This window comes from Littorina saxatilis, linkage group LG2, assembly GCF_037325665.1.
Source record: "Littorina saxatilis isolate snail1 linkage group LG2, US_GU_Lsax_2.0, whole genome shotgun sequence".
NCBI classification, from domain to species: domain Eukaryota; kingdom Metazoa; phylum Mollusca; class Gastropoda; order Littorinimorpha; family Littorinidae; genus Littorina; species Littorina saxatilis.
The window spans coordinates 28,051,099-28,061,015 of NC_090246.1; the positions used below are offsets into that span (position 1 = coordinate 28,051,099).

Genomic DNA, 9,917 nt, shown 5'->3' on the forward strand with positions numbered 1-9,917 from the left:
TTATTTTTTATTTTTTAGACGTTTTGAGGTCTTATGGGGGATGGGGGGGGGGGGGGGGGTGGGGGGGGGTCCACGATAGATTAACCGCTCCAGGGCATTACAAATCAAGATGTACTCAAAATCACTTCCTCTTCTTCTACACAGCAGTCCGTATCAACCGTGGCTCAAGTTTCTCTTTAAAACGCGTTTTCTCCACATCCCGACGGAATACTCTCCCGTTGTCGATACAGAAACCAATCTGTTATCTGTATTCCCCATCACCTTGCGGCAACCCGAGTCAATGACAACTCTTCTGTGTGTTTCAACATTCCATCCGGTCTTCGTTTACATGTATGTTTATCTTCTATGGAGACACGGAGTCAATATCCGTTATGACAGCAGTAACAAAACAAAAGAAAACACAAAATAATATATATATATTAAAAAAGCCTCCCAGCTTTCTTGGTATCTTTTGACAATGCAGCGTAGTTAGGAACGAGAAATACATTGTTTGTATATTACCACAACTTTATATTTATCTGTTTAAGTCCCTATGATGTAACTTTAGGACGATGATTCATTATATATAATATACATACATCACCATCGGTCAGGAAGGACTAACTGTATGAACACACAGATTAAAACAGACACAGACATACGATATACGGACAGACAGTCAATCAGCTAGCCAGCCAGCCAGGCAGCAAGACAACTATACAGATAGACGCGCATACACGCACACACACACACACACACACACTGACACACACACACACACACACACACACACACACACACACACACACACACACAAATACACACACACACACTCACTTTTTTCTCTACCCCACATCCATCTCTCTCTGTTTCTCTCTCTCTCTCTCTGTCTTTGTCTCTCTGTATCTCTGTCTCTGTCTCTGTCTGTCTCTCTCTCTCTCTGTCTGTCTCTCTCTCTCTCTCTCTCTCTCTCTCTCTCTCTCTCTCTCCTCGTTTCACACACTTCAATGCACTTGGTGAAAGAAAATACACAACAGCTGTTTCCAAGGTGGGAACAAACTTGACATCAATAAAAACTGATTGATTGGGGCGGACCCCTGTCTTATATGTTGAGGCAATTCAACACAGAAATCCTCAGTCTTTGCCATTGCGCAACACGCCAGTCGTCTCGACGGCGAAAATTAATATCAATAATTCAGGTTTAAGCAACCACGCAGGCCCACCTTCTAAGCTGGAATTCCGCTGCAGCATGGACTGCTACGCATTTGTTGGACGACGCCAGCTTGTTCACGTGCTTCGACAATGTTTGTCCTTAAGAATGTCAACATCGAAGCTAAGAATCCATTGTAGACCCGTCATCTCGGACAATAAATAATAACCGAAAAGAGTTTGAAAACAAACTAACAGGTTGACATGTGTTCTATCAATACTCTATGTTTTAAAATGTGCGATATCAGTCAATACTTTCTCCTTACCCTAACATTGACAGTCTAAAGCGAAAGAATAAACGTGAAACATACATTATACCTGCCCTCGAAGGAAGAAAAGGACCAGTAACACCACTAACAACACGCATACAAAAAGACAAACACACAAAGAAAAAAAAGAAGAAAAAAAAGCTACAGACACAAAAAAAGCAATACCTGGCTTCTCTGGTTACAGTGATTTAGTCCAACAGAAAATAAATCCATCCACCAGGCCATTCATTGCCTGAACAGCACAGTACTCCCTCCCTGGACAAACTCGTCCCCATAGGTCTTGGGACCACACTGCAGCCAATTACTACACACGATCACACAAGCTTCAAACACAGCCCAAACCCGTAAAGGCAGGTTAACAACGAACTACCAATCCATATACTCTGCTCTTAACAGACTCATCATTTTCCTCAATACACAGTCACCACCAAACAAAACGAACGGTGTGAAGTGAAGTATCTGATAGCAGTGGAACAAGCGAAGCCTGGTACACCACCGGAGTTTTAACTACAGGACAAACGATACAGCTCCAGGCCAATACTAGCGTGTAAAGAAACGAAGCCGTTGGGCTGTGCCTGTCTCTCCTCATCGATTAGGCTAGGTGGAGATAGTGAAGGGGGAAGGGGGGGGGGACGAGAAGGGAGAAAAATTGATTGATCATCAACAATGCTATGGCTGCCTTGCCCGTCGCTTGGGCCAACCAACACCTGTGACGATACAGGAGAAGGGTAGTCAGTCAGTTGGGGAATTGAATTGAATTGAACTTTATTTAACAAGGATTAAGATTTAAGGCTACGCCTTTTCTTACAATCTGTCCTTGGGACGCACAGACACACAATGATAAAATTGAAAAATTGAAAAATTAAAAAGTTAAAAAGTCAGAAAACTTCAGCACGTGATGATAAAGATGACGACGACGATGATGATGATGATGATGATGATGATGATGAAGATGAGGCATGAAGAGCATACATATGTGGTTATTCATAAAATCAAATGCATACTATGCAAGTAATTATAAGTACAAGCTGGTAGCAATCGAACATGTAGCAATAGTACAACAAAAATATGTTCAGAATATACAATGCACAGCATATCTTTGGCGTAATACTAAGTGTGGTAAATCAAAACGCGTTAAACTACTCAGACATTAAGTGTTTTTTGACACATTTTTTAAAACTTTTTAATGACTTTAAGTGCTTAAGGGATGATGGAAGTGAATTCCAAACTGATGTACCCGAAAAAGCAAGACTGGTATTATAAAGGTCAATTCGTGGAATCGGTGGGATCAAGTTGACCGATTGCATGGGGAATGTGCAGGGAGCTAGGGAGCTAAAGAGCGGACAGTTCAAAAGGCACTTGAAACCAACTCAAGATGTTGTAGCTCATGATCAATGGTTTTGGCTGTCACCTTTACCTTAAACTCGTCTTTGGTTTGATCCTTCGGTCTGGCGATTTTTTGTTTGTTTGTTTCGTTTTGATATCTGATCATAACCTCCCTCCCCCCCCCCCCCCCCCCACACACACACACACGCGCGTACATCGCAGTGGAAGATTGGTTGCTTCGAAACCTGGGATTGATTATGAATGCGCCTGAGAAAACTCGGGATATTAAATGCGCGCAACCGTACACAAGGGAAATGTTGTGAGGGAAAGTACAGACTGTGTACGTAAAACTGACTTGGAGAAAGAATCCCTCGCCAAAACAAGACATGAATCTTCAACTAACGCGTAACGGGGCTTTAAACTAGACTGGCCGTTTATCTACATAATTATATCCACTCGTTTTCGTGAACTCTACGCACAATTTTGAAATGATTTCCTCTGCATGAAACAGAGAGCGCAAGCTATATTTTGTCAGAATGAAGATCCAATTACGATGAACAAACGGTGACGTCCCCATTCGCCCCCGCCTAACTCGCCGCTTCCCATCTCGCCGCTTCCGAACTCGCCGCTTCCCATCTCGCCCCCAATTATTTTGAGTTTTACAAGAGAGGCGATTCGCCCCCTCCCATCTCGCCCCCACTTATCTTGAGTTTTGCAATAGAGGCGATTCGTCTATCTTAGGCACGAGAAACCACACACACACACACAAACACACACGTACGCACACAATACAATACAGAATACAGACAGTTTATGGGTTTGCCAGTTTATGACGTTGCCACACACATATTATACATAGACACACTGTGTACTTGCTTAAGGTAATTAAAAATGCGAATGTTGTTGCAGTTGGTGACATTATATACATTCATTGTTTTTGTCACATACACACATAATCATATACATCCAACGGGTCACTGCATTTGCCACAAAGGGTACACAAGTAACGATAATTAAAATTGCAGTAACGTTTATTAAAAATGAGAGTCCTACAGGTGACGAGAAATAGCATTTGCCCTGCCGCTTCACAAACACATAATCACAAACATGATCACTCAGCGAACAAGAAGAAAGACATGATCTCTGTTGTTGTTGTTTAAAGGTACGCTCACACACACACACACACATACACACACACACACACACACACACACACACACACACACACACACACACACACACACACACACACACACACACACACACACACACACACACACACACACACACGTACTTTGCACAAGAAACGTGAAAAGTCAACTTCATCGCATAGGATACGGTAAACTCAGGTAAAACTCAGGTAAACGTGTTATTTTTTATAACCTGTTTTGCACGAGAAACGTCAACTTCATCGCATGGAATACACGGGGGCGAGTTGGCACTGCTTGCGGGGGCGAGATGGCACCCTTGGCAGTTTGAAAGCAAGTGGACTGTGAAGTCGGCGACTACAAAGCGGGGGCGAGATGGGCGGGGGCGAGTCGGTACCTCGCCGAACAAACATCCTAGCTTTTGTAATAAATCTATTATTTTCATCAGCCAAATCTTCACGACTCAACAACAATTGCTAAATCTTGAGAGGTTCCAGTTTTAGTGTTACGAAATTTCGTTTCGCCACTGTCACCCCTTTTTCTAGATGTCCTTAAGCTTGTTTCTGCCACGGAGTGGCTGATACAGATATCCAGGGCAAACCCAACATTGTTAGAAGTAGGAAGATAATCAAAACAAAGATAAGAGGGAAGATAATGTAATCCTATTTTCCTTGTATCATAATTTGAATACTTTCGAACATCTAGCGTGAAACACGTACGACCTTTGATTCGCCGCACCGGAAAAGTCAACACACAATGCCATACATTTAAACCCGAAACTGTATAGTTAAATCTGTTAAACATCTGCCAAACTAGAACTCTTAGAAACAGGAAGTTCATGTGATCCTTTTTCCCCCTTGTAATTTAATTTGAATAATTAAAATGTCCGCGCCTCAAGACTGTAACTGAAACTGTTAGATTCTCCACACTTAAGTCAACACAAAATGCACAACACTTAAGACAAACACTCTGTGGTGTTTGATATGCAAAACATATGCCATGTCACAATACACGCATGTTGAATTTACTATTGGCACCGTACCGTCTTGCAGCCTGTCCCCCCCCCCTCCTCCCCTATTTACTCCATAGTAATTACGTTGCAAGGTGAACGTTAGAAGACAATCAAATTCATGTAACAGAGAAGACTAAAAATCCCAACTTATAAAACAAGACTGTTTGGCCCGCTGAACTTCTCCGCAAAACATGCATGTTGCATTAATACACACTGTACCGTCTTGCAACCCCCTCGAACCACTTACTGAATTATTACGTTGCATCGCACAGGGAAATCTGCATCGCACAGGGGAGGAGGGGGGGAGGGGGGACAGGCTGCAAGACGGTACGGTGCCAATTAATAGTAAATTCAACATGCGTGTATTGTGACATGGCATATGTTTTGCATATCAAACACCACAGAGTGTTTGTCTTAATTATGTGTTGTGCATTTTGTGTTAACTTAAGTGTGGAGAATCTAACAGTTTCAGTTACAGTCTTGAGGCGCGTACGCTAGGAGACATTAACTTCTTCGTGTGACAGAAGACCCAGGGTCGTGGGTAATAAAAGCCTGCTGGGTGTATCTAGGAAAGCTAAGTCTTCTTACTCCAACGTACATGAATTTGACCTGTCGATCGTCTACTGTGCCATTAAACCTACATGTTGAATACAGCTAATACAGCTACTGTACTTTCTTCAGTCAGCTTTTGCTTGATAAACAAAATTTCAAAGTGCGAAGAGTATGTTTAAAGACAGTTTAAGTTACAATGACGGAGAAGAACCAAGGTCCTGGGTCAAGAAACCCCCATTTCATTTGCTGTATTTGTTATCTGAGAGTGCTGGTATTGTTAAAAGCACATGCGCATACCTTTTGTTTCATGCACCTCTTGTGGTTTTGAAAGTAAACTTTGTCTTGGCTTGTACGTCACGCCCAGCTGTCTGTCTGTCTGACTGTTTGTCTGTCTGTCTGTCTGTTTGTCTGTCTGTTTGTCTGTCTGTCTGTCTGTTTGTCTGTCTGTATGTCTGTTTGTCTGTCTGTCTGTTTATCTGTCTGCCTGTTGGTAGGCTGGCTGATTGCTTGTCTGTCTGTCTGTCTGTCTGTCTGTCTGTCTGTTTGTCTGTCTGTCTGTCTGTCTGTTTGTCTGTCTGTCTGTCTGTCTGTCTGTCTGTCTGTCTGTCTGTCTGTTTGTCTGTCTGTCTGTCTGTCTGTCTGTCTGTTTGTCTGTCTGTCTGTTTGTCTGTCTGTCTGTCTGTCTGTTTGTCTGTCTGTCTGTCTGTCTGTCTGTCTGTCTGTCTGTCTGTCTGTCTGTCTGTCTGTCTGTCTGTCTGTCTGTCTGTCCGTTGGTAGGCTGGCTGATTGTCTGTCTACCAGTCTGCTTCTGTACCTGCCTGTCTGTCTTTCTGTATCCAGATTGGCGTCTTTTATTGCGTGCCTATGAATCGTGGATGCAAAATTATTAATAATTCGGTAAAATAAGACTGTGCACGGCTGTTTGGATGTTATTGGATATGTTTATAATATGGACAAAGGTGCTTGCCAGTTTTGAAGACAGCACATGTACAGTCACAGTATAATGTCTTGCGGCTGTTGTTGGGACCGCTTTGTGCACCACTGTTACTATAGTGAGGCCAAGAAATGGTACATGTACAGTCACAGTATAATGTCTCGCGGCTGTTGTTGGGACCGCTTTGTGCATCACTGTTACTATAGTGAGGCCAAGAAATGGTACATGTACAGTCACAGTATAATGTCTCGCGGCTGTTGTTGGGACCGCTTTGTGCACCACTGTTACTATAGTGAGGCCAAGAAATGGTACATGTACAGTCACAGTATAATGTCTCGCGGCTGTTGTTGGGACCGCTTTGTGCACCACTGTTACTATAGTGAGGCCAAGAAATGGTACATGTACAGTCACAGTATAATGTCTCGCAGCCGTTGTTGGGACCGCTTTGTTCACCACTGTTACTATAGTGAGGCCAAGAAATGGTACATGTACAGTCACAGTATAATGTCTCGCAGCCGTTGTTGGGACCGCTTTGTTCACCACTGTTACTATAGTGAGGCCAAGAAATGGTACATGTACAGTCACAGTATAATGTCTCGCGGCTGTTGTTGGGACCGCTTTGTGCACCACTGTTACTATAGTGAGGCCAAGAAATGGTACATGTACAGTCACAGTATAATGTCTCGCGGCTGTTGTTGGGACCGCTTTGTGCACCATTGTTACTATAGTGAGGCCAAGAAATGGTACATGTACAGTCACAATATAATGTCTCGCGGCTGTTTGTTGGGACCGCTTTGTGCACCACTGTTACTATAGTGAGGCCAAGAAATGGTACATGTACAGTCACAGTATAATGTCTCGCGGCTGTTGTTGGGACCGCTTTGTGCACCACTGTTACTATAGTGAGGCCAAGAAATGGTACATGTACAGTCACAGTATAATGTCTCACGGCTGTTGTTGGGACCGCTTTGTGCACCATTGTTACTATAGTGAGGCCAAGAAATGGTACATGTACAGTCACAATATAATGTCTCGCGGCTGTTTGTTGGGACCGCTTTGTGAACCACTGTTACTATAGTGAGGCCAAGAAATGGTACATGTACAGTCACAGTATAATGTCTCGCGGCTGTTGTTGGGACCACTTTGTGCACCCCTGTTACTATAGTGAGGCCAAGAAATGGTACATGTACGGTCACAGTATAATGTCTCGCGGCTGTTGTTGGGACCACTTTGTGCACCCCTGTTACTATAGTGAGGCCAAGAAATGGTACATGTACAGTCACAGTATAATGTCTCGCGGCTGTTGTTGGGACCGCTTTGTGCACCACTGTTACTCTAGTGAGGCCAACAAATGTAATCAAAAACAAACAAACCCCAAACAAACCCTTTCAACCAAAACACCTTTATGGTCGATTTGTGTGTGTGGCAACAATTTTGTGATGCGGGTTGTATTTGCTAATGATTATGGATGAGTTTGCTGAGTACACAGCACTGACACAGATTTTGATTATCGAATCAATGGATGAATGACGTCTACAACGGATTAAATCAGAAGGAATGTTTAAAGAATAATAAAGAGGAATAAAATTAGTGTAAAGTAGCTATAATACACATTTTGGGTCACTTAATCATGGAAGGGTTAACTAATAGACCGGGGAGTAATGGAGCGTTCATGTTTAAGTGTGTACTCCCCGCGGGTTAGGGGGAGTCCCATATTGGTTGGGACGAGAAAGAATTTACCCGATGCTCCCCAGCATGTCGTAAGAGGCGACTAACGGATTCTGTTTCTCCTTATACCCTTGTTAAGTGTTTCTTGTATAGAATATAGTCAATGTTTGTAAAGATTTTAGTCAAGCAGTATGAAAGAAATCTTAAGTCCTTTGTACTGGAAACTTGCATTCTCGCAGTAAGGTAATATATTGCACTACGTTGCAAGCCCCTGGAGCAATTTTGTGACAGTGCTTTTGTGAACAAGAAACAATTAACAAGTGGCTCTATCCCATCCCACCCCCCCCCCTTTCCCCGTCGCGATATAACCTTGAACGGTTGAAAACGACGTTAAACACCAAATAAAGAAAGAAAGTTTAATTGTGTAACTAATATTCATTTTGGCTGGTGAAAACAAATGAAGAGTTAAGAAATTAGACACTCTCAAAAGTACACAACTTCTCATTGTCCGAAAGGTTTTGTAATAAATTATTTTTCAAAAACTTTGTTTTAGTTTCTGTTCTGCGTTTGCATTTTGTGTATTCATGTGTGTACCCTAATATGTAACAAGAAGGTGACAATAAAGCAGCACACTATACCAATTATCCACAATTATAGTGGGAGTACAAAGAACATGGGTGGAATTATAACAAGATATCTTTAACGAACAAAGTGCCCCCATAAACACAGTCTTTTTAACCAGTGAACACCGCATGTATTCGATTAATAACCTACGTTGTAAAGATCTGTCTCTCGTGTTTTAACATCATCATAATTTGCTTCAAAGAGTGCATCAAAGAATGTGATGATGAACAAACATAGCGTGCGATTTGGGGTCTCCTTCATTTCGCATGTGAGCTCGATTAACTCAGGCATAAATACAAAACACAAACAGCGTGTAATTACTGCAGCTGTGTACCCCCCCCCCCCCCCCCCACGTTAATGTTCTCATGTTTCAAGCTTGACCATGAGTTTATGCAAAATCTGGTCTGAGTCACACCTGATAATTTCATGCATAAAAAAGAAAATCAATTCACACCGACTGTATTGCTAAATTGAGGATCTACATTTTAATCGAAACTCTTTTTTCCACTAACACTCGACGTGTGTTAACCCGTGATTTGTAAAAATGTAAAAAAAATTACAAATCACGTCGAACCTAAAACCGCGATTTGTAAAAATGTATTTTTTTCCATTTTTGTTCATGTCTTTCTTGTCCCATCGCTGAGAAATTCGGATCGCTTCCTCCCAGTGGAAAGCTAGCAGCAACATAGTCGCGCTACCCCAAAGTCAAGGGATCCATTAGATTTTTTTTCTTTCTTTCCTTTATTGTCCCATCGCTGGGAAATTCGGATCGCTTCCTCCCAGTGGAAAGCTAGCAGCAACAGAGTCGCGCTACCGCAAAGTCAAGGGATCCATTAGATATTTTGTTTCTTTTTTTATTGTCCCATCGCTTGGAATTCGGATCGCTTCCTCCCAGTGGAAAGCTAGCAGCAAGAGAGTCGCGCTACCCCAAAGTCAAGGGATCTAATAGATTTTTGTTTTTCATTTCTGTATTGTCCCATCGCAGGGAAATTCGGGTCGCTTCCTCCCAATGGAAAGCTAGCAGCAACAGAGTCGCGCTACCCCCAAATCAAGGGATCGATTAGATTTTTTTCTCTCATTTCTTTACTAGATTGTCCCATCGCTGGGAAATTCAGATCGCTTCCTCCCAGTGGAAAGCTAGCAGCAACAGAGTATTATTGCTTATTGCTGCTAGCTTTCCAGTTGGAGGAAGTGAC

The 9,917-nt window shown here is 42.5% G+C and overlaps 1 protein-coding gene across 2 annotated transcripts in view; it reads right to left on the reverse strand.

Moving 5' to 3' along the window:
• Nucleotides 1–9,917, reverse strand: part of LOC138958657 (cadherin-23-like) — a 108,069-nt gene that overhangs the window by 91,206 nt on the left and 6,946 nt on the right. Inside the window, exon 1 of one of the 2 annotated variants that reach the window (XM_070329882.1) lies at nucleotides 1,623–2,005. The exons of the other annotated variant lie outside the window; for it this stretch is intronic. The gene's annotated coding sequence lies outside the window, so the exon portion shown is untranslated. Of the gene's footprint in view, nucleotides 1–1,622; nucleotides 2,006–9,917 lie in introns of those variants that run through there. 2 annotated transcript variants of the gene reach the window in all.